Below are 23951 nucleotides of genomic sequence, written 5' to 3'. Positions count from 1 at the left end.
CTGCAACTCCATTTCAGAGAGGCAGAGGAACATAGTTTTGTGTGTGAAGTGTCTGGGGTCCAGTTGCTGGGTCTGAGGGTGAGAAGGCCTCAGTAAGTCTTGCTGATCCCACCTCTGGCTTCTGCTCCCTGCTCTTTGGAGCTCCCTTTTGGCCTGACTTTCCGTGTTTCAAGTGTCAGGTATTACATGTTCAAGCTACTACTTTCACATGCATGAGAGACACAGAGAGAGAGGTGAGTGTGGAGAGAGAGAGAGAGAGAGAGAGAGAGAGAGAGAGAGAGAGAGAGAGATCTGGGATCCACAGAGATGGAGAGAATCATCTTTAGATTGGAAAACAACACATGCACATTCTTTTTCAAAGGTGTATCTCCCAGGAGCCTCTCCTCCATGGGCTGTTCTGGCCCTCACTGGGTGCAGATTCTTCCCTCCTCAGTTGTACCTGGAATAACAACTGCACAATGGAGGAGTTCTCCTCCTCTTTTTCCCCCTCATAGCTTATGTTTATTGAGCATCTATTGTGGGTCTAGAATAATTGTAAGCATTTGACAGTTGTTTCATTTAATTAGCATAATGGCCCTATAAGGTTGTGTCTTAAGTTGGCTTCCTCCAGCAGAGACCTTGAGACCAGGATTCCAGTGCAAGCAGTTTATCTGGAAGACGTCACCAGAAGACAGCAGCAGGTAGGGAGGAAGCGAGACAGGGAAGACAGCCAGTGCAGGGTGCATGAGAGGGCAGGTTCCTGCTGGGGACTTCGGGGGCTTGGTCCTGCTGGGAACTTCTGGGAGACCTTGAGAACATGCCACTCTTAGGAGTTGTCCTCCCCCACAGGTAAAGAGGACGGAGTCTTTATTCGCCAATTCTTGTCTACCATAGGTTGAGGGCTGCTCCTGGGGGTATTAGCTTCCCAGCAGGCACACTGCTGCTGACCACTTCTGAAGTCCTTTAAGGGGTCTGGGACATCGCCTTGCTGTCCACTGTATGGAGGACATTGGTTGTGATGAGCTCCAACACTGCAGAAGACGCAGCTGGGAGAACGCCTAATGGAAGGGGTCTCCACCCAAGAGCTGGTTGGATGAAGGGTCAGCTTTTGTGGAATATTCTGGGGGCCTCATATCCGAGAACTAGGAGAGGCTGAAGGAGAAGAGGTGGTGGGGGCAGGGCAAGCGATGGAGACGCACTCAGGACTGGGCCTCCTGGCAGAGTTTGTGGCTGGTGGGTGTGTCTAGGGTGGACCGGGAGCTCAGCTCCTTAGCTCAGTTTACCCTTTGCTGTAGCTTTTTCTTAGCAGGGTAATGTTAATAATGGGAGCGACCACCTTTTGAACGGTTACTATGTCCCTGTGACTTTTATAGAACTGTACACACATTAACTCATTAAACACTCTATCAACCCTAGGAGGTGGGTGCTAAGCTTTCCACCATTTTAGAAATGAGTGAAGAGCTAGGATACCCAGGACAGGTGTCTCAGCAGGAGTGTGCGGCGGGTACACTGCCTCCTGCTATGACAGACCTGCCTGTGTGGGTGGCCCTCTCCTCTTGGTGGCTCTTCCTCCCACCTGCTCACTCCTGCTCCCTGTGACCTTAGGTGCTAACCTGGGGTTTTCTGGTGCCAGTTCACCTGATACCACTTCTCTGGTTATAACTGGTGCTGACTTGTTCCTCCGTGGCTACTAGTGATGCCTAGATTTGGGTGGAGGGACCCTCTAATCCGTGTCAGCTTCCCTAGGATTCACAGGGTGGGAAAAACCTCTGTTTCTTACTGCCACAACTACATCATTTTATCTATTGGCTTTTGGACTTTTTTTTTTTAAACCAATATGCATAGGAATACATTTTACATTGTGACCCAATATATGTGCATGTGTGTGTGTGCACATGTACATATCAGTGTGTATAGCTGAAATTAAAGTCTCATGAAATAATATACCCTTATGACTTATTTTTTTCCTCTCTTCTTTTTCTCTTTTCTTCCTTTTCTTTCCCTTGTACTAATGGGTTCCAATCACAGTGTGACAATCTGATTGAACTACTCTCTCGTTTTAATGGAGCTGCCTCTCTTCTGGAACTTGGTTCAGGTTGGTGGGTATGAAGCCAATTTAGAAGGCAGTGCATGCATTGTTGCATTTTCAAATCACTGCTCCTGCCTGTGTATTCTCCACATTCTGGACGGAGCTGGTGCACACTGGTGCTTCTCCTCCACAGGTAGGTGCCTTCCACATGCAGCAAACCCTGGGGTGAAGGTGCTCAGCAACCTCTGTCCTGGATCTAGCTGTCAGCCCCAAGCCTGCCTCCCCACTGTTCCTCCCAGGGCAGGGCTGTGGGGAGGAGCTTATCTACTGAGGCTTCAGTGGCTAGCTCTCTCGCAGCCCACCGTGATGTACTCAGATTCCTGAGGTGGGCAGTGCTGGGCCTGGCCCTCTTGGTCCCCTTGTTGCCCAGGGACTCCTACAATAGAAAGGCATCTTAAAGAGGCCATGCCGCCAATCTCTGCAGCAGCCAGTGTAGGGGTTGTGTTCGTTTCCCATTGTTGCTGTCACAAATGAACACACATTGAGTGGCTCAAAACAACACAAATTTTTTCTCTAAGGCTCTGCTCAGAAGTCCAAAACCAGATTCACTGGACTAAACTCAAGTTGTCGGAAGGGCTGGCTTTCTTTGGAGGTTCTAGGGGAGAATCCTTTTTCTTGCCTTTTCTGGCTTCTAGCAGCTGCCTGTGTTACTGGCTTGTGCCAGGAATTCCTCTATCTTCAGAGACCATCATTCCAGTCTCTGCTTTCATCTTTCATCATCACTTTGCCGTCACCTCTTCTGTATTCATTTCTCCCTCCACCTGCCTCTAATATAGACACTTATGATCACATTTAGAGCCCACCCAGCTAATCTAAGACAGTCTCTTTCTCTCAAGAACCTTAACTTTATCACATATGCAAAGGTCCCAGGTCTCAGAGATTAGGGCCTGGACATCTTTGGAGTCAGGATTCAGTTAACTACAGGGGCTGTCCAGGCTCTGCCTTGAGGACCATGTGTTCTTACTCATCATCGGTTGGCCCAGTCCTGTGAGAGTGGTCAGGCTGGGGCTGTGTGCTCCTGGGGCTGAGTTAGACCAGTGTGGCCTTTCCAAGGCTTTCTGACTCCCATCTACCAAAACAAGAAAAATCAGTAGTTACTAGATATTTAACAAGAAACTGCTGTGTTCTACCACTTCCAGAGGTAGGGATTTGCTCTTCAGTCAGGTTCCTCTTTGAGTTTGTGGACAGGCAGCCAAAGTCTCAAAAGCAGAAGGAGATCCATAAACAGGGGACTCAAGCTGGAGGCCCCTGGGCCAAATCAGCAAGATTCTCCATGCTTGGCTTTTGATGCTAAAGAGGGAGATGAAGAAATCTGGGAAATCTTCTCCCAAGACAGCAGCCATGCCTACAAGACCATGCATTTCCATATAATTCTATTTCACATATCGGAAGGCAAACATTCCCTTGGCCCACGCTGCATATTATCTTTATAACATTCCTCTGTCACATTTCCCAGTAGATGAATAAGATCAAGCTCAGGTTCTCAGGAAAGCAAGCAGGAAAATCACATTCATACTTTGTAAAGAATATCCTTCTCACTTTAGTTGTAGAGTGCTGCTCCCAAGGAATTAACTGTACAGTCATTCAACACATGGATGAGGTGATGGACAATTTCATTGTAGTTGTATTTTGGGGCAAGGTGGGGCACGGAGGACAGTGAAGATTAATTTCTCCTGCTTGCTAGTTTTGTCTTTGAAAATCTGGCCTGGACTCATTTCCTCAACTGAATTTTACATTTCCATGAAGACAGGAAAAGCTTTGTTCTTTTGAGACCCTATGGTACCATCATGAACTGGTGGAGATGCCTGGGTGCCTGTCACAGAAAGGTAGAGGGGGTTGAGTCCCCATTTCCCTGCCTAGGAGGAGAGCTCTCTCCTTGGCTCCTCTTCCCCTCCTCCACCCCTGCCCCGCCCTGTCCACCAGATGCATCATTCCAGACGCCTCAGTGTTGGGAACACCCAGTGCCAGATCTTCACCTTGGCAGAACTTCACCTTGGCAGGGCCCAGACATTGTGGGCCTAGTCCAGAAAGCTGACCCCAGGTCATGTGCTGTAAGAAGTTCCACGTCATGACACAAGGGAAGGAGCAAAACCCTTCCAGCTGCTGCTTTTCTTGGTGGAACTTGATGATATGCAGTCCGGGAAAGCCATCATTCCTTCTAATGCTGGATACAGCTAAATCCAAATAGCACGTGGCCACATCTAGCCTGCAACGGACTTGGCCTGGCCAGAGCAGGGCAGGAGGCCAGAACAAAGAAAAGGAGCCAGATATTATGAAATATTGGTCTGTGCTCAGCAGGCTCATGCAGCCTCTAGCAAGTATGTGGACAAGAATGCAGAGCTTGTCTATTTGTTTGTGAACTGAAGCTGCAGACAGGGAGCTGAGGGGAAATACTGATTAATTTGATCCCTTTCAAAAGAGAAGAGCTGAAATCCAAGGTGAGGGTCTATGGCCACTTACTTCCAGGGACACTTTATTTTTCCAGGCGCCTCAGTGAGACATGAGAGGAGGTGAGAAAGGTGAAGGTGGGGACAGGTGGGCCTCTGCGGGTGTAATTAGACTGCTGGCACTGGGGGCCTCTGGAGGCAGTCAAGTTTGCTTTGGATGAAGAATTTCTGAGGAGTAGGGAGGGTTCCTGTGAGGTGGGTCCTTGCCTCACCCCTTCGCCTTCTCCTGCAGGCTCCAGGGGTCTGACCGGCTGCCTGTCTCTCTTCAACCACCCTCTTTCCCACCCGCAGTTGTGGCTCTTCAAGGCTTCCTGGGTGCCCTGCCCTTTCTACGGTCACGTATACCCTCCCTTCCCTTTGGGATGCTTTTTATTACTAAAAGCTACACAGCATAGAAAGCTTGCTGATTGGAAGTTTTGGAAATCAGCTTACTATTCTGGTGTTAATAATCACTGGTCTCCTTTTAAATGTGAGTGGAGCCAGGTAGGTCCGCATTCAAACATTCTTCTTCCCAGAATCCTCCTTGTCGGATGGTTTAGTTTATTTCTCAAGACTGACAATCCCAGAGGCTGAGTACGTGACATAATTTTCCAACTCTGCGGTTTTAATTTGTTGAGACAAAAGACTCAGCATGTGTCCTAAGACTGGAGGAAAAACTGATGGCATATCAATTTCTTAAGGGATTTTCAAGGGTAATTCTGATCTGGACTTAATTTTTGTCTGATTTGCTGTATTCAGAATCTGACTCTCTCATAAGTTGGGATTCTACTGTACCACAATTTTGTATGCTTGCTTTTGTGTTTTTATTGGTCTGAGTGATCTGCTGCTGTTTATCCTTTAGTATAGCATTTCTCAAGCATTCTGTGGGCTCCTGGGGCTCCAAGGACCTCTGCCTTGGTTTACAGCTGTGCTGTTCAATATTGCAGCCACCAGCCACATACTGAAATGTAGCTAGTCTGAACTGAGATGTGCTGTTTGTGTGAAATACACATTGGATATCAAAGACGTTACAAAAAATGTAAAATATCTCATTAATAGTTTTTATATTGATAACATGTTGAACAGATAATATTTTTATGTATCAGGTTAAATAAAATATATTATTAAAATCAGTTTCAATTGTTTCTTTTTCTTTTTTAAAAAATTTGGCCACTAGAAACTTTGAAATTTCCTATATGGTTCACATTGTATTTCTATTGGACGGTTCTGAGTGAGGAAAACATTGGTTTACGGCCATTTCATTCTTCAGTTCTTTTATGCTTGAAAATGAAGCCCAACAATTCCCACCTTCCTTGTTTTCAGACCTTTTTCTCTGATTTTCATTTCTGAATGTTTGAGAATGACAGGTGTTCATTATGCCTTAATTTTCTTATTCAAATGTGCCTGGAATCCATTTGATTAATTTATTTCTGCAATGAATCTCTAGGGCACTGATCTCAATCTTGGTGATCCTACTGACTCACACAGAAAAATAGCTACTTTACTTAGTCCCATAATCCCTTCAGATTATGTCTAGTACACTGTGGATAAATATGCATTTTTAAAAGAGAATAGATGTGTTAAAAGTAAAACCTTAGAGGACGGACATGGTAGCTCACACCTGTAATCCCAGCACTTTGGGAGGCTGAGGCAGGTGAATCACCTGAAGTGAGGAGTTCGAGACCAGCCTGGCCAACATGGCAAAACCGTGTCTCTACTAAAAATACACAAATCAGCCGGGCGTGGTGGCAGCCACCTGTAATCCCAGCTACGTGGGAGGCTGAAGTGGGAGAATCGCTTGAACCAGGGAGACGGAGGTTGCAGTGAGCCGAGATGGCACCACGGCACTTCAGCCTGCATGACAGAGTGAGACTCTGTCTCAAAACAAAACAAAACAAAAAATAATAATAGATGATAGACAGACTCAAACTCAAGTCACTCCCTGCCAGAGTCATCTTGTGTGTGAAGGCAGTCTGCTACTAGATCAAAGGTCTCAAAGTGGGGCTCAGCCACTTCGGTGGATACACTAGACAATCTACCAGGTGCAGCAGGAAAATATCAGAACTGCTGTTTACGTTTATTTTATCTAATTCTTTTATGATTTTAAATTTATTGTCCATGTTTTATAATGAATGTATTTATGTAGTATTACATGCTTCTAATTTGTAAATAGTGGAAAAAATGGTTTGTAAATATTGGAAGGATGTTCTCAGATTTTTTACCAGTAAAGGTATATGACCAAAATGTTTTGGGACTACTGGCCCAGAGAAGGTGATTTTGCTCCCTAGTGATAATTGAATCCCACTACTGTATCAGTGACTCTTTTGAATATATGCACTTCATTCATTCATTCATTCATTCATTCATTCACTCATTCTTTCATTTAGGATCTATGAGGCTGTCGTTGTTTTGGTAACATTTACCTGCCATCTGAGAGCCTGGATTCTGACTCTGTTATTTTCCTGCCTGCCTCATGGTTGAAGAACTTTGGCAGGCTTCAGGTGTTTGGGAGTGGCAGAATGAGTGAGGAAGGCCTTTTTTCTTAAGCTTCCCGAGGTGAGTTTTTCGTATTTAGCATGTCTTCAATGGGGAGAGATGTCTGGGTCAGGCCATGGAAAATAAAACCTGTTGACTTCAGGTGAAAGCTATTTCATTGGCCAAGGAGATGTTTAGCTGCTCAGAGCGAACGCTAATGAATGACTTCTCACCTAGGAGTTGAGACTGCAAATATCAGATCTTGCCAATAGTTCCCCCAGGTTAACAGGGGGATGACTAGGTTAACTGATCAGCTGTTTTATTGCTTAATTAAGACACAAAGCATAAACTAACTTATGAGTGATCATCACACAAGAGCCCACACCCACCCACCCTCTTCTCAGGAGAAGATGACTCACTGGATAGCTCAACTACAGCTTCTCTGGAGTTCCTTTTCATCATTTATCAAAAATGAGGGTGGAAAACTGGAACAGTGCTTCCCAAACTGTTCTCAATTTTGACCATTATTTATTCACTTCCCTCTCTGGAAGATGAGGATTTGGGCCTTTCACCACGTTTCCCCACCTCCAGTACAGACACATCATTCTCATCCATCTATTCCCCCAATATAATTAGGTAATAATTTTGGTGAGATCAGTGTTTACATTATGACTACTTAAAACCTATTCACAGCTGTATTAGCTTCGTATTGGTGCTGTAACAAATTGCTAGGAACTTGTTGGTTTAAAATGACACAAATTAATTTTCTTACAGTTCTGGAGACTAGAAGTCCAAAGTAAGTCTTATATGGCTAGAATCAAGGTGTTGGCAGGGCTGGTTCTTTCTGGAGGCTCTGGGAGAGAATCCATTTCCTTGCCACCTCTATCCTTTAGAGGCCACCTGCATTCCTTGGCTTGTGGTCTCCACCTCCATCTTCAAAGCCACCAGTGCAGCATCTTCTCTCTCACTGACTCTGATTCCCTGTTTCAGTCATCACATGGCCACCTTCTTGCTTCCCTCTTAAAAGGATACTTGTGATAACATTGGACCCATCAGATAATCCAGGATAATCTCCCCATTTCAAGACCCTTAATTTAATCACACCGTCCAAATCCCTCTAACCATGTAAGGTAACTTGTTCACAGGTTTGGGGATTAGGACATGGATATCTTAATGGCTGAGAGCTATCCAGTAGTACCCCTTATCCTTGGTTGCACTTTCCACAGTTTCAGTTACCCAAGGTTACCTGCAGTCTGAAAATATTAAATGGAAAATTCCAGAAATACACAATTTATGTTTTTAATTGTGTGTTGTACTGAGTAGTATGATGAAATCTTGTGGCATCCCACTCTGTCCTACTTGGGACATGAGTCATCCCTTTGTCCAGTATATTCACGCTCAGACGCTCTCTGCCCATTAGTAACTTAGTAACTATCTCAGTTATCAGACGACTATTGGAGTATTGCATTGTCCATGTTCAAGTAAACCTTATTTTACTTCATGATATGGCCCCAAAGTGCAAGAGTAGTGATCCAGCAATTGGAGTATGACAAAGAGACGCTGAAAGTGCTTCATTGAAGTGAAAAGATGAAAGTTTCTCGACTTAAGAAAAAAAATCGTAGGCTGGGGTTGCTAAGATCTGCAGCAAGAATGAATCTGCTATCTGTGAAATTGTCTTCTGAAGAAAGAAAGAGAAATTCGTGCTAGTTTTGCTGCTGCACCTCAAACTGTGGCAAAAGTTACAGCCACATTGTGTGATAAGTGTTTGGTTAAGATGGAAAAGGCATTCAGTTTGTGGGTGGAAGACATGAACTTCCAGGAATGTGTTCTGATTTATGGCAATTGGGTTTGGTACTGTCCAAAGTTTCAGGCATCCGCTGGGGGGCTTGGAACCTATCTTCCAAGGATAAGGGGTGGGGACTGCTGTATTATGTTATGATCACTTTTCCTTTCCTGGGCACCTTTCTGTTTCTCTGTAGTTAGTAATCGTCTTTTTTGTTTCCTTAGTTTTTTTCATGTACTTATCACAAGTCAACTTCCTCTTAATAGACTCAAGAACACATCAAATTCACCTTCTTTGGAAACCCCCTGCCCAGAGCCTTTTGACCTGCCCCTTCTGAGCTGGTCGCTTTCTTGGTTGCTGCACAGCCATTGGCTTAGGATGCTCCTTTCCCAGCATCCCACGAGTCTCTTTGCCTCTCTTGGGTTGCATCTTTGTTTCCTGCATCCTGTGTCTTCCTCTTTCTTGGCTTACCTCCTGATTTTAGTGGAGTAATGTATCCAAAAGCTTGTTAAAAGTGGCTACAGGATGGGTAAACCATGTTGAAATGTTATATGCCTGAAATTGCCTTCATTCTACCCTCATATTTGATTGATAGTTTGGCTTGAGTATAGAATTATAAGAAACAATTTTATGTCAGATTTTGAAGGCTTTGCTCAATGGTGCTCTAGCCTCTGGTATTGTAGTAAAGAATTCCACAGCCATTCTGATTCTTGATTACTTGGTATAAAACTTGTTTTATTTTTTTCTCACTCTCTCTCTGGAAACTTGGAGGATATTTTCCCCAGTGTTCTGAAACATTACATTGGTGTGCCTTGGTTTGTCTTAACCTGGTTTTCTAATAACAGAGCCGGAGGCTGGAGGCTTATGTGCTGTTATTTGGGAGTACAATCTCAGGAAACACCCAAAGAGAAGCAGGGAAACAGGAGAGATGATATGGCGATGTATTATCAAGCTGGCTGCTGCTACAGGCAATTGATTGTGTGATCCTATGGACCTATCCAAGAAGCTGCATAAATTGAATTCAGGACCACTTGAATTTACTCACTGCCTTCAGTCTCCCAATGATCAAAGCTTTGCTCCACTTGACATAAATTTCCCTATACTTCCGGATTGTGTACCCCTCAGTATCACACACCTGGTAGTCAGTCACAGGGGAGCAGGTGAGAGGCACAGCACAGCCAAGTGGTGAAGCTCAGGATAGGTGACCCCAAGCAGCCATTGCTATGGAAGCTTTTGCTTTTAATGACTGCAGCAACCAACTGTCTCCATGACCATGGAAACAGGACATACTGTTGCTAGGGGGTGAGCTCGTCAAACTGCAAGTGTGTGGGACAATTGCAAATAACTGAATTCTATACCCCTAAGGTTTCACTTTTTAGCCATTGTGTTAGATACCTGGGGGGCCCTTTCAATAATCCAATGTTCAGCATGTAAATGTTCTCTTAAAACTCCTGTTTTCAGGATAGTCCTCACGGCCCTCAATTGTCCCACGTGTCTCCCAGCATGTAGATTCCCTGGTTTTCTCTCTCCATAGAACAATCTTCAGTCTTTTGCTGGGTGCAGGAGTGGCATCTGCCTGACTTCATGGTATAGAATAAGAGATCTGGGTGTCTATCTTCTTCTTAAGTCAACTTTCAGCCAATCCTTTTGTTTTTTTATTCATCTTTACTGCCTCTTCTGGAGCCACCCGGCAACACCAGTCCTTGACCTGTTAGGGGCTCCCTTGGTGTAAATCATGTTGAGTTTTGACCTGCCTTCTAGTTTAGGATTCAGCCTTCATGAGTCTGCTAAGGCCATTGCTACTCATTCACCTGCTTTCCAGCTTCCTGAATTTTGCTTTTATGGTTGTCTGCTTTTCTGTTCTCTTTATCCTTAGGGGTTTGTTCTTTAAAAATAAGAACACTTTATTATTATTTTCATATTTCAGGAGGAAATAAAGAGAATGGCAGGTGCTTAATCTACCATTGTTAGCTGAACAACAGCATTACTTTTCTAAATCGAATTGTCTGGTTCCAAGCCTGTCCTCACCCAGGTGACCTGATATCAGTCAGACAGCCCAGCTCAATTTACTTCTAGGAGCCTTGGTTGGCTTTTAAAGCAAAGGCCTTTTTATTCTATCCTGGGGCAGGAAGAGGTTGGTTTCCAGCTCTCCAGGTTTGCTTGCTTGCTTGCTTGCTTGGAGAAGGGAGGCAGGTGGAGAAACAACTCATTCTTTAGGCTTCTATAATAGCAGGGTCAAAACTCCGGCTAATAAACTGATGGAATTAGCTAGACCTGGGTTTGAATCTAACTCTGCCACTTAGCTATGAGGCTGTAAGAAACCAACATAAGCTGTCTATGCCTCAGTTTCCTCAGCTTCCCAACGTGAGGAATGATACCTCCTTCCAGGGAGGTTGCAGGAAGTAGAGGAACCATCGTGTCAGGTACCTGGCACAGGGCCTGCCACGGGAGATGCCCAGCAATGCTGGCTACAGTTGGTGTTCTGGAGTCTCTCAAGGGAGGACCTCCATACCTCCATGGTGCCACATGCATCCCCAGACGTGGCTGACTGCTTCCTTCCTAGTCCTCTGAAGCCGGAGGTCACCTGGCTGAAAGGGGCTCTATGCCCACGGTTGTCAGGAAATGCCTCATGAGCATCCCAACTCTAGGGCCTCTTTATTTCCCATTCAGTTTACAGATTTCCTATCTGATAGACTCACTGAAGGAAAAAGGAAAGATTTAATTTTTCCATCTCAGATTTCAACTATAGCTTTGTTTTAACCTTCTCAAGTGCCAATCTTCTAGGTATTTTGTGTCTGAGCCCTGATCTTCTGCTGCCAGGAATCTGCCCAGGAATGCTTTCACCCTCGCCAGGACTCTAAGGTGTATACAGAGCAGCCATGCTTTAGAAGTCAACTGCACTTGGGAGCAGCAGAGCAGGGAGTCAGAGGTCACTCTTTTGGTCACGTGAGCAAGTGGTGGCTCTGAGGAAGCACCTTGGCATCAGTCCCTGAAACCTCTTCACATGCTTTCTTCTCAGTCGTGGTTTACCAGTGTTCAGAGTGCTGTGACCCTAACTGTTAGCAGCCCATCCACAGATGGAGAGAGTGCGGCAGGGGCAGTAACTTAAAGGAGATGCCGGAGTTACCAAGTACCTCGGAGATTTAATAATCATGAGATTTAATGATAACGCTAAGTAATAACTATAAAAATGTATGCAAGGCTCTGTTCTCAGCACTTTATATACATTAAAATGTGTTGAATCCTCACAGCAACTCTTTGAGGTGAAGGAGGAACCATTTTCATACTCATTTTTCAGATGGAGAAACTGATGTGAAGTTATATGCTCATTAGTGGCAAAGTTGGGGGTTGGACCTAGAGAGTCCAGCTCCTGTGTATCCTTCAGTGGATCCTTCCAGATGCTGCCTTTCTGAAGTGAGTGTAAGTGTTTGTTGAAGGAAAACACAATTCATCATCTCCTGTGCCTCAGCTGGTGTCAGGAACCCCAGCCCATGTACTGAAGATACAGATCAGGTATTTCTCAGGTCTTTAAAATCCTTCTGCTAGCACTGCTTCCCCCAGATTATCTGGGAACATTGAAAATGCTTCTGGATAAATCCCTCATAGCCCAAGCTAATTCTTTCCCCATGTGCCCTCAAGTCCCCAGGGCCATAATTGGCTCCTGTGCGCTGGGAAGGGCTTGGTCTCTGCAGGCTGGAGGCCAGAGTTGGAATCCCAGCTCTTCTACTTAGATGGTGTGTCAGCTTGAGCAAATTTCGAGGTCTCTTTTTCAAGTTCCTCAGCCATAAAATGGTATGATATTTGCTTCCTACGTGCTAGAGTCATTGTGAGAATATCTGGAGGCAACATCCTTCTAGCCATAACAGCGAAAAACGTGTAACAAACTCATGGTGTCATCAGACGTTGGTGGAGTCCTCAGGTGGTGGCACCCAGAGCTACTGTCCAGCTTTCCATGCTTCACCGGCCCTGTCCCACAAGCTTGGAAAGATAAGTGGCCTGAATGTAGGCAAGGCTAAATTTGCCAGAATTGGCATGGGGGAAATGATTAGATCATTACGTCTTTGCTTGAGACAGTGAGTTGCTGGAGGGCAGGGGCCAAGCCTTCTTCACACTGGTGTCCTTATTTCTTGGTCCAGTGCTTGGTGTTAGGGGAGGTCAGAATAGAAGGATAGAATTATAAGGCAGCACAATTTGTCTGGGGAGCAACCTCACCCCTACACTGTTCCTTTGGAGGAAGCTGCCTCCTGCCCCAGGGTGCTCTGGATTCCCACACTGGTGCCCCGAGGGTCTCCAAAGTGCCTAACATCACATGCCTTTCCAATGTGTGTCTACCAGGCACACGTTGGCCTCCAGGCAGTTATAGATAGCAACTCATTACCTACAATAACAGAAACCACTCTGGTGAAGGAGGGAGTCTGAAAAGGTGAACTCATACTCAGATATTACCCAGCCAGAGCCTTCTTCCTGCTAGGCCATACTCTTCAGTAGAACCCTAATGCTTTCAAGGCTTTTCAACAAAGCGTACTTCTTGAGGCTTTCTCAAATCCCCGAATTTGAGAAACAACATTATAGCATTTTATGTTCTCCCATGAAATGCAATAGAATGGGCTGCAAGGGTTAAAATTTCAATTTCTATCACTGTTCTTGAAAATAATTTTTACCTTGGCTGAAGCCTTTGCTGAAATGATTTTTTGAATTGCTTTTCTTATTTCATGAGGGTGGAGAATTCATTTGGATTATAGATTTCTGCAATCTCTAAGTCTGACATTCCTTTCTTTATTGCTTTAAAAGCTAATATTTTCTGGGTCTTGTCTCCCTGTATACCACTCACTCCCCACGCCCATCCCAACTGAGAACCATCATTTTCTAAGGCTTCTTTTGGTTTTTATTCCTTCCCCAGCACTAGCTATTGCCATTTGTTCACCAAGGAAGTTTCCATCACCTAATAAGATTACAATATCTCTGATATTATGCAATGGAAGCTAAGCAGCAGAACCTGGGCAGACAGCCATGGATGTGTGGCTGGCTTCTCCTACCGTATTTGCTTGAAGTAAATGAGATTCAAATCTGAGCCTCAGAGGAATTTCAAATTATACCCTGCCATGGACCTTTAGCCTCCTACCTCCCCAGCTCCCCGCTTTCCACCCTCCAACAAATCCATTAAGGTCAAATATCTATAGTGCTTTTAAGTGTTCAAAATAGTTTTCTTCAAATGTGCCAAGAGGGCATTTGCTTAGGCAGATTAAGAAATGGGCCGGGCGTGGTGACTCACACCTGTAACCCCAACACTTTGGGAGGCTGAGGTGGACAGATCATAAGGTCAGGAGATCGAGACCATCCTGGCCAACATGGTGAAACCCCATCTCTACTAAAATACAAAATTAGCTGGGTGTGGTGGCACGTGCCTGTAGTCCCAGCTACTTGTGAGGCTGAGGCAGGAGAATCACTTGAACCCGAGAGGCAGAGGTTGCAGTGGGCCAAGATTGTACCACTGCACTCCAGCCTGGCGACAGAGTGAGACTCCATCTCAAAAAAAAAAAAAAAAAAAAAAAAAAAAAAAAAAAAAAAAAAAAATGGTTAGGAGGAGATCACAAGAGATTTTTATGGCAAATAGGAACGTTTTTCTGTATGTAAGAATGCACTGTGTGGGCTGTCATTTACAAGGCAGGGCTGGCTTCTAGGATTTAGCACACACTGAATTGCAGCAAGTCAAGGCTGTGTGAAGCCATGGAAAATGGCTGTGTGAAGTCACAGAAAGGGATAATGTGAAGTCACAGGAAGAAGCAGAGTGAAGTCACAGGAAGAAGCAGTGTGAAGCAATAGAAAGGGGCTGGAAGATGTCATAAAAAGAAATTGTGTGAAGTCACAGGAAGGGGTTGTGTGAAGCCAGAGAAAGTGGCTGGGTGAAGCCAGAGAAAGAAGCTGTGTGAAGCCACAGGAGGGGGCTGCACAGCGTCAGTATGAAGTCACAGGAAGGGGCAGTGTGAAGCCACAGGAAGAGGCAGTGTGAAGTCAGGAAGGGGCTGTGTGAAGTCGCTGGAAGGGTAGTGTGAAGCCAAAGAAGGGGCTATGTGAAGTCACAGGAAGGGGTAGTGTGAAGCCAAATAAAAGGGCAGCGTGAAGTGACAGGAAGGGGCAGTGTGAAGACAAAGGAAGGGGTAGGGTGAAGTCACAGGAAGGGGCAGTATGAAGTCAAGGAAGGGGCTGTGTGAAGTCACAGGAAGGGGTAGTGTGAAGCCAAATAAAAGGGTAGTGTGAAGTCACAGGAAGGGGCAGTGTGGAGCCACAGGCAGGGGCTGTGTGAAGCCAAATAAAGGGGCTGTGTGAAGTCACAGGGGCAGTGTGAGGCCAAAGGAAGGGTCAGTGTGAGGCCACAGGAAGGGGCTGTGTGAAGTCACAGGAAGGGGCAGTATGGAGCCACAGGCAGGGGCTGTGTGGAGCCACAGGAAGGGGCAGAAGGAAGTCACAGGAAGAGACTGTGGGAAGCCACAGAAAGGGGCTGTTTGAAGCCACTGGAAGGGGCTTGTGAGGTCACAGGAAGGGGCAGTGTGAGGTCACAGGAAGGGGCTGTGTGAGGGCACAGGAAGTGGCTGTGTGAAGCCACAGGAAGGGGCAGTGTGAAGCCACAGGAAGGGGCTGTGTAAAGTCACAGGTAGGGGCAGTGTGAACTCACAGGAAGTGGCTCTGTTAAGCCACAGGAAGGGGCAGTGTGAAGCCACAGGAAGGCGCAGTGTGAAGTCACATGAAAGGGGCTGTGTGAGGCCATAGGAAGGGGCTGTGTGAGGTCACAGGAAGGGAAGTGGAAAGTCACATGAAGGGACTGTGTGAAGTCACAGAGGGGGCAGTGGAAGTCACAGGAAAGGGCAGTGTGAAGTCACAAGGAGGGGCAGTGTGGAGCCACAGGCAGGGAGGGGCTGTGTGAGACCACAGGAAGGAGCTGTGTGTAACCACAGGAAAGAGCAGTGTAAAGTCACAGGAAGGGGCAGGGCAGTGTGAAGTCACAGGGAGGGGCAGGGCAGTGTGAAGTCATAGGAAGGAGCAGTGGGGTCATAGGAAGGGGCTATGTGAAGTCAGAGAAAGGGTCTGTGTGAGGCCACAGGAAGAAGCAGTGTGAAGCCACAGGAAGGGGCTGTGTGAATCATAGGAAGAGGAAGTGTGAAGTCACAGAAGGGGCTTGGTGAAGCCATAGGAAGGGGCATGGGAAATCACAGGAATGGGCTGTGAGAAGTTGCAGGACGGGGCAGTGGAAAGTCACAGGAAGGGGTGTGTGAAGCCACTGGAAGGGGCAGGGTGAAGTCACACGAAGGGGCAGTATGAGGTCACAGGAAGGGGCTACGTGAAGTCACTGGAAGGGTCAGTGAGAAGTCACAGGGAGTGGCTGTAGGAAGTCACAGGAAGAGGCAGTGTGAAGCCACAGGAATGGGCAGTGTGAAATCACAGGTAGAGGTTATGTGAAGTCACAGGAAGGGGCAAAGTGAAGTCACAGGAAGGAGCTGTGTGAAGTCACAGGAAGGGGCTGTGTGAGGCCACAGGAATGGGCAGTAGGAAGCTACAAGAAGGTGCAGTGGGAAGTAACAGCAAGGGGCTGTGTCAAGTCACAGGAAGGGACTGTGTGAAGCCACAGGAAGGGGCAGTGGGTAGTCACAGGAACAGGCATTGTGAAGCCACAGGGAGAGGTATTGTGAAGCCAAAGAAGGGGCAGTGTGAAGCAACAGGAAGGGGCAGTGGGAAGTCACAGGAAGAAGTGTGAGGCCACTAGAATGTGTGGTGGGAAGTTACAGGAAGGTGCTGTGTGAAGTCACAGGAAAGGGCTGTGCGAAGGCACAGGACAGGGTAGTGACATCACAGGAAGGAACTTGGTGAAGCCACTGGATGGGGCTATGTGAAGTCACAGGAAGGGGCTGTATGAAGTCACATAAAGGGGCTAGATGAGGTCAGAGGAAGTGGCAGTGTGAGTTCACAGGCAGGGGCTTTGTGAAACCACAGGAAGGGGCAGTGGGAAGTCACAAGAAGTGGCTTTTGGAAGTCACAGGAAGAGGCAGTGTGAAGTCACAGGAAAGGGGAGTAGGAAATCACAGGAAGGGTAAAGTGAAGCCACAGGAAGCAGCAGTGTAAAGCCACAGGATGGGGCTTTGTGAAGTGACAGGAAGGGGCAGTGTGAAGTCACAGGAATAGGTTGTGTGAAGCCACAGGAAGGGGCAGTAGGAAGTCACAAGAAGGGGCTGTGTGAAGCCACAGGAAGGGGAAGTGTTAAACCACAGGAAGGCACAATGTGAAGTCACAGGAAGGGGCTGTGTGAAGCCACAGGCAGAGACAGTGAGAAGTCATGGGAAGAGGCAGTGCGAAGTCACAGGAAGGGGCAGTGTGAAGTCACAGAAGGGGCAGTGTGACGTCACAGGAAGAGGCAGTGTGAAGTCACAGGAAGGGGCTGTGTGAAGCCACAGGAAGGGGCAGTGGGAAGTCACAGAAAGAGTCAGGGTGGTGTGAAATAACAGGGAGGGGCAACATGACATCACAGGAAGGGGCAGTGGGAAGTCACAGGAAGGGGCAGTGGGAATTCACAGGAAGGGGCTGTGGGAAGCCACAGGAAAGAGCTGTGTGAAGCCTCTGTAAGGGGCTTGTGAGGTCACAGGAAGGGGCAGTGGGAGGTCATAGGAAGGGACTGTGTGAAGTGACAGGAAGGGGCATGAGAAGTCACAGGAAGGGGCTATGTGAAATCACAGGAAGGGAAGTGGGAAGTCACAGGAAGGGTGTGTGAGAAGTCACCGAAAGGGGCTGTGTGAAGCCACAGGAAGGGGCAGTGGGAAGTCACCGAAAGGGGCTGTGTGAAGCCACAGGGAGGGGCAGTGTGAAGTCACAGGGAGGGGCAGTGTGAAGCCACAGGCAGGGAGGTGCTGTGTGAGGCTACAGCAAGGGCCTGTGTGTAGCCACAGAAAGGGGCAGTGTGAAGTCACAGGAAGGGGCAGGGCAGTGTGAAGTCACAGGGAGAGGCAGGGCAGTGTGAAGCCACAGGAAGGGGCTGTGTGATGCCACAGGAAGGGGCACTATGAAGTCACAGGAAGAGGCAGTGCAAAACCACAGGGAGGGATAGTAGTGTGAAGCCAAAGGAAGGGGCAGTGTGAAGCCACAGGACGGGGCAGTGGGAAGTCACATGGAGGGGCAGTGTGAAGTCACAGGGAGGGGCTCTGTGAAGTCACAGAAAGGGGCTGTGTGAGGGCAGAAGAAGTGGCAGTGTGAGGTCACAGGAAGGAGCTGTGTGAAGCCATGGGAAGGGGCATAGGAAGTCACAGGAAGTGGTTGTGTGATGTCACAGGAAGAGGCAGTGTGAAGTCATAGGAAGGGGCAGTGTGAAGTCATAGGTAGAGGCTGTGTGAAGCCACAAGAAGGAGCAGTGTGAAGTCACAGGAAGGGGCTCTGATGACAGGGAAACAGGCTGTGTGAAGCCACAGGTAGGGGCAGTGTGAAGACGCTGGAAGTGGACCTGTGAAGACACAGGTAGAGGCTATGTGAAGCCACAGGAAGGAGCAGTGTGACGTGACAGGAAGGGCAGTGTAAAGTCACAGGAAGGGGCAGTGTGAAGCCACAGGAAGGGCTTGTGAGGCCACTGGAAGGGGTTTATGAAGCCCCAGGAAGGGGCTGTGTGAAGCCACTGGAAGGGGTTTGTGAAGCCCCAGGAAGGGGCTATGTGAAGCGTTAGGAAGGAGCTGTGTGAGGTCACAGGGAAGGGCTGTGTGAAGCCACTGGAAGGGGCTGTGAGAGTTCACAGGAAGGGGCTGTGTGAGGCACAGGAAGGGGCTGTTTGAAGCCACTGGAATGGGCAGTGGGAAGTCACAGGAAGGGGCAGTGGGAAGCCACAGCAAGTGGCTGAGTGAAGTCATAGGAAGCAGCAGTGGGAAGTCACAGGAAGTGGCTGTGTGAAGTCACAGGAAGAGTCTGTGTGAAGTCACAGGAAGGGGCAGTGGAATGTCACAGGAATGGACTGTAGGAAATCATAGGAAGGGGTTGTGTGAAGCCACAGGAATGGGCAGTGGGAAGCCATTCCTGTGGGAAGGTGCAGTGTAAAGTCCCATGAAGGGGCTGTGTGAAGTCACAGGAAGGGGTTGTGTGAAGTCCCAGAAAGGGGCTGTGTGATTTCACAGGAAGGGTCTGTGTGAAGCCACTGGAAGGGGCTGTGTGAGGTCACAGGACAGGGCCATGTAAAGTCACAGGAAGTGTGTGAAGCCACAGGAAGGGGCATTGTGAAGTCACAGGAAGTGGCATTGTGAGGTCTCAGGAAGGGGCAGTGTGAAGTCACAGGGAGAAGCAGTGTGAAGTCACAGGAAGGGCCAGTGTTAGGTCACAGGAAGGGTAGTGTGAGGTCACAGGGAGGGACAGTGTGAAATCACAGGAATTGGCAGTCATAGGAAGGGGCAGTGAGAAGTCGCAGATAGAGGCAGTGGGAAGTCACAGGAAGGGGCAGTGTGAAGCCACAGGAAGTGGCTTTGTGAAGTCACAGGAACGGGCAGTGGGAAGTCACAGGGAGGAGTGTGAATTCATAGGAAGGAGCTGTGTGAAGTCACTGTGTGAAGTTACTGTGTGAGTTCACAGTAAGGAGCAGTGTGGGATCACAGAAGGGGCCATGTCAAGCTACAGGAAGGGGCAGTGTGAAGCCACAGGAAGGGGCAGTGTGAAGTCACAGAAAGAGGCAGTGTGAAGTCACAGGATGAGGCTGTGTGAAGTCACAAGAAGGGGCTGTGTGAAGCCACAGGAAGGAGCAGTGTGAAGTCACAGGATGGGGCTGTCTGAAGCCACAGGGAGGGGCAAGGGGAAGTCTCAGGGAGGGTCAGTGTGAAGTCACAGGAAGTGGCAGTGTGAAGTCACAGGAAGAGGCTGTGGGAAGTCACAGGAAGGGGCTGTGTGAAGCCACAGGAAGGGCCAGGGTGAAGCTACAGGAAGGAGCTGTGGGAAGTCATGGGAAGAGGTAGTGTTAAGCCACAGGAAGATTCAGTGTGATGTCACAGGAAGGGCTGTGTGAAGTCACTGGAAGCGGCTGTATGAAGTCACAGGAAAGGCTGTTTGAGGTCACAGGAAGTGGCTGTATTTAGTTAGATGGAAGGGCTGTGTGAAGTTACAGGAAGTTGTTGAACAAGACAGCAAAAATCACAGCAAAATCCCAGGTTTCTTCCCCGTGCTTAGCACCCCCCTATACTCACATCTTTATCCCAAGATTCTGGATTCTTCCCTCATCCTTGTGTGTGAAGTGAAAAGTACATGGACTATCAGAAAAATTTAAATCTTGCCTGCCACTAATCTGAATTTCTACCATTGTAATGTTATCATATTAGCACATATGTTGTAGGATTTTGAGAGTTCCTGGCGCATGGTATGTGCTCAGTAAGTGGTCATTTTTATTGGGATCTGCTGTAGTCACCTCACAAGTCAGATGTTTTCAATTTCCTGACTGACAGTCTGGAGAATTCTTGACATGGAACTGAGGCACCATCTGGTTCTGGAATGAGCAGGAAGCATAGAACCTGCCTGGTTTAGATATCAAGCCCTAGACTAATTGGAGGATAACAGATTATTGGTAAGCTGCTTCTGATACTACCTCTCAAATATTCCAGATTGGAGTGTATCAAGTGTGATGGCATTTTTCTCATTGATATTCTTCTATTTCTCAAAGAATAAAGGAGGACAAGAGACATAACAAAGCTGTTTTCATTTTGAATGAAAAACATTTAGCCTGAAAACATTTTATTTTCCTTAATTTGTCCTGATACAAAAAGGTTGCAACCTGCCTTTGACTTCATTCAAGCCCACTTTATGGATGAACTGGTTAGTCCTGAACAGATAAGCCTCCTTTGACAGAAGGCCCACTCCTAAGACCTAGTGCGGTCTTTCGGAATTAGGGCTGGAGCAGGGGCTTTAGGTGGCAGCTTCTTCCTAGGGTGGCACAGCAACTAGGTCAGCTAGCTCTGAAGCCAGACTGCCTGGGTTCGTGTCCTGGTGCTGCCCTTGCCAGCAGTGTGAACCTTTGACCTCTCTGTTTCTTTATGTGTTGTTTTCCTCACCTGTAAAATAAAGATGATAACAGTAGTATATACCTCATAAGACGGGCATGAGGATTAAATTATAAGTAAGGTTTTCAAGCAGTCTCAGACATGTAGCAAATGGTGAATCAATGTTAGTTATCATTCCTTTGGTTTTCTTTCTTTTTCCTGGAATTGGCTGAGCCAGAAATTATAGGGGTAAAAGTCCACTCTTGTCTTGAAGTTGCTGATGTGTAAGGAAAAATCAAAGTCCTCTGATGGAGCTGAGCAAGGGAGCCTGGCCTGGTGGTAGCTTTGGAGACAGGATGCCTGTTATTCTGCCCACAGTAGAGCAAACAGCCCAGTCTCCCAGGACCCAGCAGATCCGACTGGAGAGGGATGTTGTGTCTGTTGCCTTTGCCCCAGAGGCTGGTTCAGCTCTCCCTGCCTGGGGTCTGACTTTGGGAAGTCAAGGAAAGCGGGGTTGCCTGCTGAGTTCCTCCCAGGGCTGGGACTTGTGGTTTTAATCCAGCCCTCTGAAAGTCTGCTCATATATTCCCTTTCACCCCAGCCATAGTTTTGTTATGACAAACTGCACTTTAAGAAATGGAACAGAAACTCCAAATTCCCGAATTTTTGCCAGTTTAACTCAGAGCTTAAGTAGTGATGAATCAGACAGGGTGGCTGTTTAGAAGGGGGCAAAGGTCGGGGAACAGAAACTAAGGGGTTGTCACACCTTTAGTGATGACTCCAGAGTTAGACCCAAATTCAATTTTTAACACACACACACACACACACACATGCACACACACACACACTATCACATAGTTCCCTCTACCCCTTCTCCCACCCAGAAAACTCTTAAAAAACACTTTACAAGGGCTTTGTGATTTTTTCTCTTTGGGTGGGGAGAAGAGCATGTGATCTGTCTTCTCCCCATCTTCCCTGCCCAACATGTTATCCATTGTCCATGGCAGTTTGGTGGAGGACCAGATTTTTGTCATCCTTTTTTGATATCTGGTAGTTGAGGAAAGATAACTTAGCCTCTGTCTCTGCCAGCTGGTCCTTGTGCAGTCAGCCAACTCTAGTCATATTTGTAAGCAGTGGAGGTGTCAGGGTGTAGAGTGGTGCAGGGCGTAGAGGCAATCTGGGGAGTGGTGATCTAGTGCCAGACTGTCAGGCAAGATCCTGACTGGATTTCCCCAAAGAAGAGCTTTCGTTTCCCTACAAAATGAGGAAAATCTCCTGCTGCCTATTACAGTACAAACTATAAACTGTAAGTTCAGTCCTTTCCTCCAAGTGTCCCTGTTTCTCAAGCTGTCTCTGGGCAAAGTTCACTTGTACTACACGTTTTCAGAAAAGTCCTTCTTAAAAGACCTCCATTTGACAGAAGCCTCCCTCCATACTATCTTACTGGGGAAACTGGTTCAAGAGATATATCTGTGACTGTGTTGCACCATCATCCTCATCACAGCCTGAGCCCCATTTGTAGAGACAGCACCACACTCTTGTTAACTGAGGGAGGGGTGCTAGGTTTCATTGCTAACCTGCCTGCCTGTTATCTGACCAAGGGCACACATTGAGCCCTAGAGATGCCACCAAAAGGTGTGTATTAGTTGGGTTTTGCTGTAATAATGCTGCATAACCAATAGCCTCAAAGTCTCAATAGCTAACCAAAACATATGCCTGTATTTTGGTAATAGGAGTTGGGTAGGCTGGGCCCATTGAGCATGGCTGGGTTGGTTCCAGGCTGGAGGTTGAGTTCAGGTTTGCTCCAGGTGCTTCACCTGGGGCAAGCTCTTCTCATCATGAGGACAGATTTGCAAGGAGGCAAGCCAAACCACAAAAGCACATTTAAAGCCTCCCATAGGACATGGTATATGTTATGTCCACTCACATCCTGGTAGCAAAAGCAAGTCACATCGCCAAGGTCAAAGAAAGTAGGCAGGGAAGTAGACTGCATCTGCAGTGCAACCATGGTAAGGTGGGGAAGAAGGAAGAATTGTAAACAAATAATGCCATTAAGGACACTGCCCTTGATGGTTAGAACTTCATGGTTGAGAGGTGAACTTTCCGGTTGAGAGCTGTTTCCACCCTTATGGAGGCAATGGCAGGGAGTTTGGTAGTGGCTCCTGTCCCCTGCCCTGCATAGTTCCCCAGCTTCTCAGTGGGCTGGGATCCTTCAGGCAGAACTCTCCTGGTTTCCCTTCCCTCAATTGCTAGGCAGCCCCAACTCCATTCTTGTCAGAATCTCAGTCTTCTCCTTTAACTCCCTGACATACTTCCCTTCTGGCTCCAACCCTTTCCCTTCTCACCTTCCCACGTGATTTTAAAAGGTCAAGAAATTCTTTCTTGTTCCATCCTGGTTATCTTTGGAGGCAGCTTCAGCAGACAGTGAGAACTTTCTCACTACCCAAGTGGCCTCCTCCTGGCTGACGCTTGTGGTTTTACAATGAAAGAGCTTCTCTTTCTGTCTCTACCTTCCGTTATGTTCCCAAATATCCCCGTTTTTACTCTGATTTTACAATGAGCCAAAACCCAGGAAGAGAAGTGTTTTCAGACCCCAGAAAGGTAGACTGTATCCAGAAGTGGGGACAGAAAATTCCGGATCCCACAACTCACATAAATATACCCAACCATGTAGTGGGCTTTTACATACTTCGACTCGTTTATTTATTGTGCCAACTCCTGGAGGGAGAAGATATCTCATTCTCCCCATTTTACAGCTGAGGAAACAGAGCAGAAAGGTTGTGTGACTTGCCTATTGCAACACAGCTCAGAAGAGCAGAAGCAGAACTCAGAGGTGTCTTCCACAAAACCTGTGTGTCTATTTATCTGGCTATCCCCCTGTTTTCACTGCTCCTCCTCTGCAACTGTCGGTGGATGGGACTGTTAAGCCCGTGGGCATCTTCTCTGAGGAATTAAGGATGGGTATTTGTGAAGGGGTGGGAGGTAGGGGCTTGACAGGGAAGGAGAAAGAGGGTAGCTGTAGAATCAGACAGTGAAGGTAACTCCATTTCTCTTTCCCTTCTGCCATGATCATTGCAGGGCAGAAGAGACAGGGTGTGTTACTTGGATGGTCAGAATTGAGGGGAGGAGGTGGGCCCCCCCACCCCCTCCGGCATGTCTGCAGTGACAGGGTCAGTTTGGGTCTCACTGGCAAACTTTGTAGTAGATTCTGCATCATTTCC

At 47.3% G+C, this 23951-nt stretch overlaps 1 protein-coding gene across 5 annotated transcripts in view; it reads left to right on the top strand.

The window, feature by feature from the left end:
• Nucleotides 1–23951, top strand: part of GASK1A (golgi associated kinase 1A) — a 78353-nt gene that overhangs the window by 17492 nt on the left and 36910 nt on the right. The window contains exons 2-3 of one of the 5 annotated variants that reach the window (XM_017876331.1): nt 2008–2201; nt 6882–7050. The exons of 3 other annotated variants lie outside the window; for them this stretch is intronic. The gene's annotated coding sequence lies outside the window, so the exon portion shown is untranslated. The remainder of the gene's footprint in view (nt 1–2007; nt 2202–6881; nt 7051–23951) is intronic. One more of the 5 variants, XM_017876332.1, reaches the window with a different exon arrangement.

The sequence above is a fragment of the Rhinopithecus bieti genome, unplaced genomic scaffold (genome assembly GCF_001698545.2).
Source record: "Rhinopithecus bieti isolate Rb0 unplaced genomic scaffold, ASM169854v2 scaffold_9581, whole genome shotgun sequence".
Lineage (NCBI taxonomy): Eukaryota > Metazoa > Chordata > Mammalia > Primates > Cercopithecidae > Rhinopithecus > Rhinopithecus bieti.
Note: the sequence above shows the minus strand (reverse complement) of the source record. Positions and strands in the feature narration are given on the sequence as shown.